Raw genomic sequence first — 6,682 nt, 5'->3', positions numbered from 1 at the left:
CTATGTGGATACAGGGCTTTTTATGGGTGATGGAGTGCACTTGTCAGACACTAGGGCTATAATTTGATATGAGACCTGGAGAGAATGGGTCAGGTTGGGAATAGCTATTAAGCACTAGTTGCTGGTGCCTCCAGTAGCCAGTGCAGATAAAGGCTAAAAGGTTTAACTCCCCGAAGTAAATAAGACCTGGGATTTTGCTGCTGGAACTTGTGGAGAAAGGGGAGACCTGAAGTTGTTGCATACTGAATTCCCCTTTTGCTACCCTCTATCTTCCTTGTGAGGGGAGGGTAAGAGGATTTGGGAGTGAGAAGGGAGCAAGCTGAAGAGGGTTCATCCTGAGTAATGGGTTATATATGGGTTATACAACCTCTGCACTGGACCCTGTTAAATGCCTGGTCTGTGTAAGGGGATGAGTATTTAGCACCCTTACCCAATGTTAGGTTGAGAAAAATTGCAGCCTGTCACTTAAATCCATCCCTGTGTCTGCCTACATATTTCTCTTTGAACTGCCAGTTTTAGTTCTTTCACTTTTTGAAACATTTGCTTTTAAAGATAAAATTTCCCAGGTGTGGTATCTGCCCAAAGGTGAAATCTCTCGTTAGTAAGTTGGAGCCAAAATGGTCAGGCCATTTTGAGTAGAAGAAGAGATTTGAGGACTTCAATGGCTCAGACAAAGGTTTGATACAGGAGTGGGTGGGTGAGATTCTGTGGCCTACGTTGTGTAGTAGGTCAAACTAGATGATCATAATGGTCCCTTAAAGTCTATGATTCTATGATTCTAAGAGGTTATTTTCCACTGTTTTTAAAAAAAATCTTATTCTAACAGATCAAAGATTCTATCTTGCAGGGTGCTGAGCCATTTTTCGCCAATCTAACAAAGCCCTTCAGCCCATGCTTAAATTCAGGCATGTGAACTGTCCCATTGACTTTTAATATAGTAGAGCTGAGATAATATGGGTTATGGTAAGAACGCCCAGCCATGTTTTTCAAACTAAATTTGAGCATCTAAAGCCATATTTAGGCACCTTAGTAAAATGGCCTGATTTTTTTATGGGTGCTGCTCTTCACACAAGGTCATATTGATTGCAGTCTGCATTGTGACTATCATGCTGAAATATATTCCTTGGCTACAATCACAAGGATTTTAAACATTAGGCTCCTTATGATTGGTTTTAAGCCTACATGCTTAGTGGATCTATATATGGAGGAAGAGCTATATGAACCACACCGTTGCTCTGGTATTTTGTTCATGATGATTTTCTTTTGCAGAAATTCTGCAAACAGTGTGTGATGCTACCATCCTTTAAATGCCTCTTTTATATTGGGTTGCAAAAAATTGTAAACAGTGTAAATTATTTGTATTATATAATGCTGCAGATGTTGGAGTAGGTTACAAAGTACAAGGAAAGAGACATTTCTTTCCCTAAAGAGCTCACACTTTTTTTTTTTAAGAGATTTGTTTTCCTATTGATTGTATAAAAACAGTGCAGAGAGATTAGTGGTAGAGATGAAAGGGAGAGGGGGGGAAGAGAGAGACTTCCTGGAAGAAATGGGTTTCAGGAAGGGATTTGAAGTTGGAGAGAAGAGAGTCCCTTAAATTTTGAATGACCATGCTACAGTAACTCAGTAGGACTACTCCGTTGTGTGAGTGCTCACTAGTGTGTGTAACGGGCATCACAATCTGATCCTCCGACATAAGTTTTTCTTTGCATGAAAAAATAATACTGAGCATAAAGGTTACCTCTGGCTAACTTCAGTATGTGGTCTCATTCCTAGGTTGTGCCTTTGTCTTACTCAGCCAAGCAAGGAAGTAAGGGGGAGTAAGCCCAGTCTCTTTGCTTTGTCTGCCAAGATCTTGGGTGTGGATCTGTTGTGAGCACAACTCCTGCTCTCAGGATACTTTTTTTTTCTCCTTCAAGTGTGTGGGGAACAGGCAGAGCCCCCTTCTCTCTGTTCCTCTCCACTTGCGGTCAGAGTGCCACATGTTAGGGAGGAAGTAAATTACATCCTTTTAAGGGCTTGCAGTAAAATACTTTCCCCTACCTACCATTAGTGCAAAAGGGGGAGAGTTAGCTCAGTGGTTTGAGCATTGGCCTGTTAAACCCAGGGTTATGAGTTCAATCCTTGAGGGGGCCACTTAGGGATCTGGGGTAAAAATCAGTACTTGGTCCTGCTAGTGAAGGCAGGGGGCTGGACTTGATAACCTTTCAGGGTCCCTTCCAGTTCTAGGAGATAGGTATATCTCCATATATTAGAGAGGAATTGTGGCTCAGAGGCATAGTGCCTCCTGGCCTGCTTTAAGAGTAGCATGGTACAGCTTATGCACCAGCAGTACCTCAGGGCTGTGCCTAAAGGCACAATTAGTCACAAAAATAAATAAATAAAGGATATCACTCCTCAGTGAGTGCTCTATCAATTCCTGCTCAATTATAGTCAAGCTAATCTGTAAGGAACATGGAACCAATAATACTTCAGTGAATTCCACCATGTTATTTCCTCTTCTGGAGATCCAGGGAAGCTAACATTCCACTCATCTTCCAAACATTCTTGAAAATTCTAGATCCCTTTATTTAATTTACTATTCTCAAATGCAGTTCTTTTATGCTATACTCACAGACACTAATGCATTTCATTATCTGCTATTTTCTTTCATTTTTAAAGTGTTTAGACTTTTCAGACACTCTTTCCCTCCTATTTCTCCTGTGTTGAGGAGTTCCAGTGCAATAGAGATTGAAACAGGTGGGTATTTAACCAGTTTTCTTCAGATGTCATGCATCTAAGGAGAGAATGGGGCAGCCAGTGCATTTAGAAGTTGGTGATAAGTAGATTTTGTGAAAGGTAATTTATTAATTTATTTTTTGTCCTTTTGTCATTTTTGGTAGCATAATCACTTGACTTTGTTTTTAGTGAAGATTTGAACTTTTCTAGGGAATTCATAGTTTACTTAAAGATAATGTTGAACCAGTCCTGATAACTTGTGTCTCAGCAACAGAACTTGGTCCAATAAAAGACATTACCTCGTCCACCTTGTCTAACTTGTTCCATTGTAGAGTTTTTTTAATATTTAACATGCATTTACCCTGCTACATCTCATACTCATGAATATTTGTTCCCTATCCTTCTGGACTAGTGAAAGTATTTGGTCCCTTTCCTATTTACAGCCTTGTTTTACCTTTAACTTCAAAGCTCATGAATCTGCTTTTCACCTCAGGTCTGAGAGAGCCTAGATTTATTTAGCCTCCATTATATATCTTCAAGCGCATCTGTCCTCAAGGCTTTCCTGAAGTGGGAGTTGGAGAGGCTGAATGGTGTAGTGGGAAAAGGGGTTTTGAGGTGAGAGTGTTTTATGTAGGAATTGGAGTTGAGAGAGATTTTGAGCCCACTGGTAACTTTTTTGGTATATTTTAATTTGTGCATATAACCTAGAGCTCTTGATGAACACTTACTCACTTTTTATTTCTTTAGATTATGTAGATAGTCACAATGCCTCACCTCAGTCCTACAGTCTTGTCTGAATATACTCAGTTCACCCTTTTCATCAGAGGTTTTATTTCTCCAAACTTTTAATTTTCTTGTCTTAATTTTCAGAAATTTGGCTGTCTATGTTGGAACTGAAGTACTCATTCAGTTAGGACTAACTCCAGCTACCAGAGGAGTAATTACTTCTCTTATTTTATACATCCCCTACTTCCTCCACCCCAAAAACACAATGCAATTTAAGATTTCTTTTTCTGGTGATAGTGTTATATTGTAGCTACATTCTGCTCTTTTCTAGTATATTTTACCTGACTCTTTCACCTTTGTCCGGCTATATTGAAAAGAGGGCAGGAGACACAATATGGATTTAACCAGGCCGCAACTTTATTATTAGATGTCTGGGACTATCCAGCAGATAAGAGTGTACAGTGCAGGTAACTCCATGTTCATTCAAATAACTACCCAGGGCTTCCACCCTCCCGCACTTCATTTTCCGTCCAGGTCCCCCAGCTAACCCCTGGCCTGGACCTTATCATGCCTCTTCCCCTCCTCATAGGAGGGTTAAGGTGGGCTATAAGAAAGGGGGATTGGCTCCCTGCCATACTAATCATAGGAGCCCTAAACCCCACCCTTCTCAATTTTTATTTTATTTTATTTTTTTTGCTTTGGCCCAGTCTGGCACCTTTCAAAACTTTCCACCCTTATGTTCCTGAGGATTTTTTGTAGCAGTTTCTGACCTCTTCCCCACCCCCTGTAAAGCACTGCTACCCTTCCTCTGGCAAGCCCGGACAGTGTTCCTTCCTCCCCACCCCAACTTCAGGTGCGTTGCAGTCATTCTCCTAAATCCTCTCTAGCTCCAAAGAATTCTTCAGAAGTTGATGTGTCAAGTTCTAGGAGCTGAGCTTAAATGACTCACTGATCTATTTTAATAAATGCTATATTATCATGCATTTGTTATCTAATTTATCTAGTGAGTCATCAACTTTGCATGCACTATACATAATACAGATGATTTACTAGATGATAAATCTGATTCAAAAGATGTATTAGATTTGGTAGGTGTTGACTTGAAGTCATCTTATGTTGAATTGATCTGGCTTACAATGATGTATGTCATTTTCCAAAAGCAATGTATCTGTTCTGATAAATCGCCTATTATTAAGTGGAAAAAAATAATTTATTGCAACAGGTGAAACATTCATTTAAATATTATGTGTATGAAAGATGCATAGTATATTTTAGGATTTGATAGCTAAGCAGTATACTGTGTTCATGCCTTAACTTTTCATATATTAAAAGTAATGTTGAACAATATATCTGCACTGTATGAGTTTTGAACTAAATGCCGCTTCACATTATATAATAGCAATTATACAATAAGCAATTTAGCATAAGGGGATCTTAAGCTTTATTTATACAACATTACAATTTAGAAGAAGACTGAACTTAATTGTTCTTTTATGAATGTATAGTTCATTATGAGAAATCAAACTATTGATTAAGCAGCTACAACCATGCCATCTTCCTCAGCTCAGAACTTCCAGCTTTACATAAGTGATGATTCACTGATTTCACTGAGTTCTGATGACATCATAAACCACAAGAGCAAAGCTTTGAATAGTTTACTGAAGTCATACCACCAACATGGACTAATAGATTATCATGTACAGTTAGTATGTTTCAATCTTCTTTTAGTGTAATGAATGTGAATTGGAAAGGAAACAGTGATTAAAGCTTAAGAAAATGAGTTCTAACAGTTGGGAAAGGAAGTATTTTAATCTGTTTCTCATTTCCAGAAAAGATGAAGGAATATGCTCTGCTGCATCATCTTCAGTATAATGCTCTCTGAAGAGGTAATATTTTCATTGTTGTGAAGAGGTTTGATTTTAAACCATTGGGCTGTATCCAGCTGTGGTGGGCAGCAAAATGGGGAGCTAAACATGCACACTGGGGAAAAGTATAGCACAGCATTCAGCCCCTACTTCCAGACTTTAGGGTAAACCCCTCTATGCAGTAAATGATCACTCACTTTGAGTGGTACAGGCCTGGAGGAGAAGCTGGGGAAGCAGCTGAAATCTGCTTAGGAGTTATTTGTAGTTGAAACATTAGTAATTGTCTCTGTGAGGGGAAATTTTGATTTCCATGGTGGTGTCCTGGAAGGGAGAAGTGGGGCTATGTCAGTGCAGCTCCAGAGGGAGTTTCGCTAACGTAGGAGTTAGGAGCTCAGGGACTGCCTTTGCAGGTGACCTTGATTCATGCAGATTTTGCAGCATCTGTGGGGCTCCAGATCTGCTGTAGCAGTTGTGGGTAGTGGACTCCCTCATCCCATTAACAGAATTATTTGGGGAAACTCATTTTGTTGCAGGTAGAGTTGCCTGTTGCCCAGTAATCGTAAAAATATGTTACTGCTGAGATCTCACTACAGAGAGAGCTGTACACATGTATTGCTTTTTGGAATTATCTCCATATCATTGTTCCACGGTTCTTAAATCATTTACTGAATTCATAGTTTGATGGTCAGTCAGGCTTGTCAGATAAACAGCTAATTTTAGAGGCTTAAAAGGAACTAGGCATAAAAAGGCCAGTCTTTTTCACAACTGGTGTGATGTGCCTTAGTTTTTGTATACCCAAATTGAGATCTCAGATCTCATTCTCAGGGGTGCTCAGCAGCCCAACTCCCATTCTCTTCAGATAGTCGTGGGTACTCAGCATTTTGGAAAATGGGAATAGGAAGTCTTATGTTGGGCACCTAAATATCAGTGGTAATTTTTGAAAATGTTCACCATAATATTTCTTTATTAAGGACCCATCTGCCTATCCTTGAATATACATGGATGTGCTCTCTACTTGTTGCAGAATGGAGGTAGTTGATCTGTATGTGAGAATTGTGCCATTTCAGGTTCACCATCTGGAAAGTCCCAGAAGTTCTCTCTCTGGCAGAATAGAGGTAGCGGCATAAAACTCCTGACAATGTGTTCAGTGGCTTTAATTTTTTGTTTGTATTTGTGGATGCTGGTAGCAGCTTATTGTTGCTTCATTGCTCTTTCTCATCTATCTTTATTATATTTGCTATAGTTTCCTCCCTGTTCTCTCACTTTTTGCCTTTTCTCAAATATTCAGTAATCTTTGGTTGCTGACACCTCTCTAGAAATGATGGATGTCCCAAAAAAGTCTATAGTATTGAACTCAGATTGTTGTAGATATC

The 6,682-nt window shown here is 39.4% G+C and overlaps 1 protein-coding gene across 7 annotated transcripts in view; it reads left to right on the top strand.

The window, feature by feature from the left end:
• The first annotated feature begins 5,071 nt into the window (after positions 1–5,071).
• IQCM (IQ motif containing M) overlaps positions 5,072–6,682 on the top strand; it is a 167,129-nt gene continuing 165,518 nt past the window's right edge. For 5 of the 7 annotated variants that reach the window (XR_005598733.1, XM_039539283.1, XM_039539279.1 and 2 more), the window contains exons 1-2: positions 5,072–5,146; positions 5,274–5,330. The gene's annotated coding sequence lies outside the window, so the exon portion shown is untranslated. Of the gene's footprint in view, positions 5,151–5,273; positions 5,331–6,682 lie in introns of all 7 variants that reach the window. The other 2 variants (XM_039539280.1, XM_039539281.1) reach the window with 2 other exon arrangements.

The sequence above is a fragment of the Mauremys reevesii genome, linkage group 5 (assembly GCF_016161935.1).
Source record: "Mauremys reevesii isolate NIE-2019 linkage group 5, ASM1616193v1, whole genome shotgun sequence".
Taxonomy (NCBI): domain Eukaryota; kingdom Metazoa; phylum Chordata; order Testudines; family Geoemydidae; genus Mauremys; species Mauremys reevesii.
Note: the sequence above shows the minus strand (reverse complement) of the source record. Positions and strands in the feature narration are given on the sequence as shown.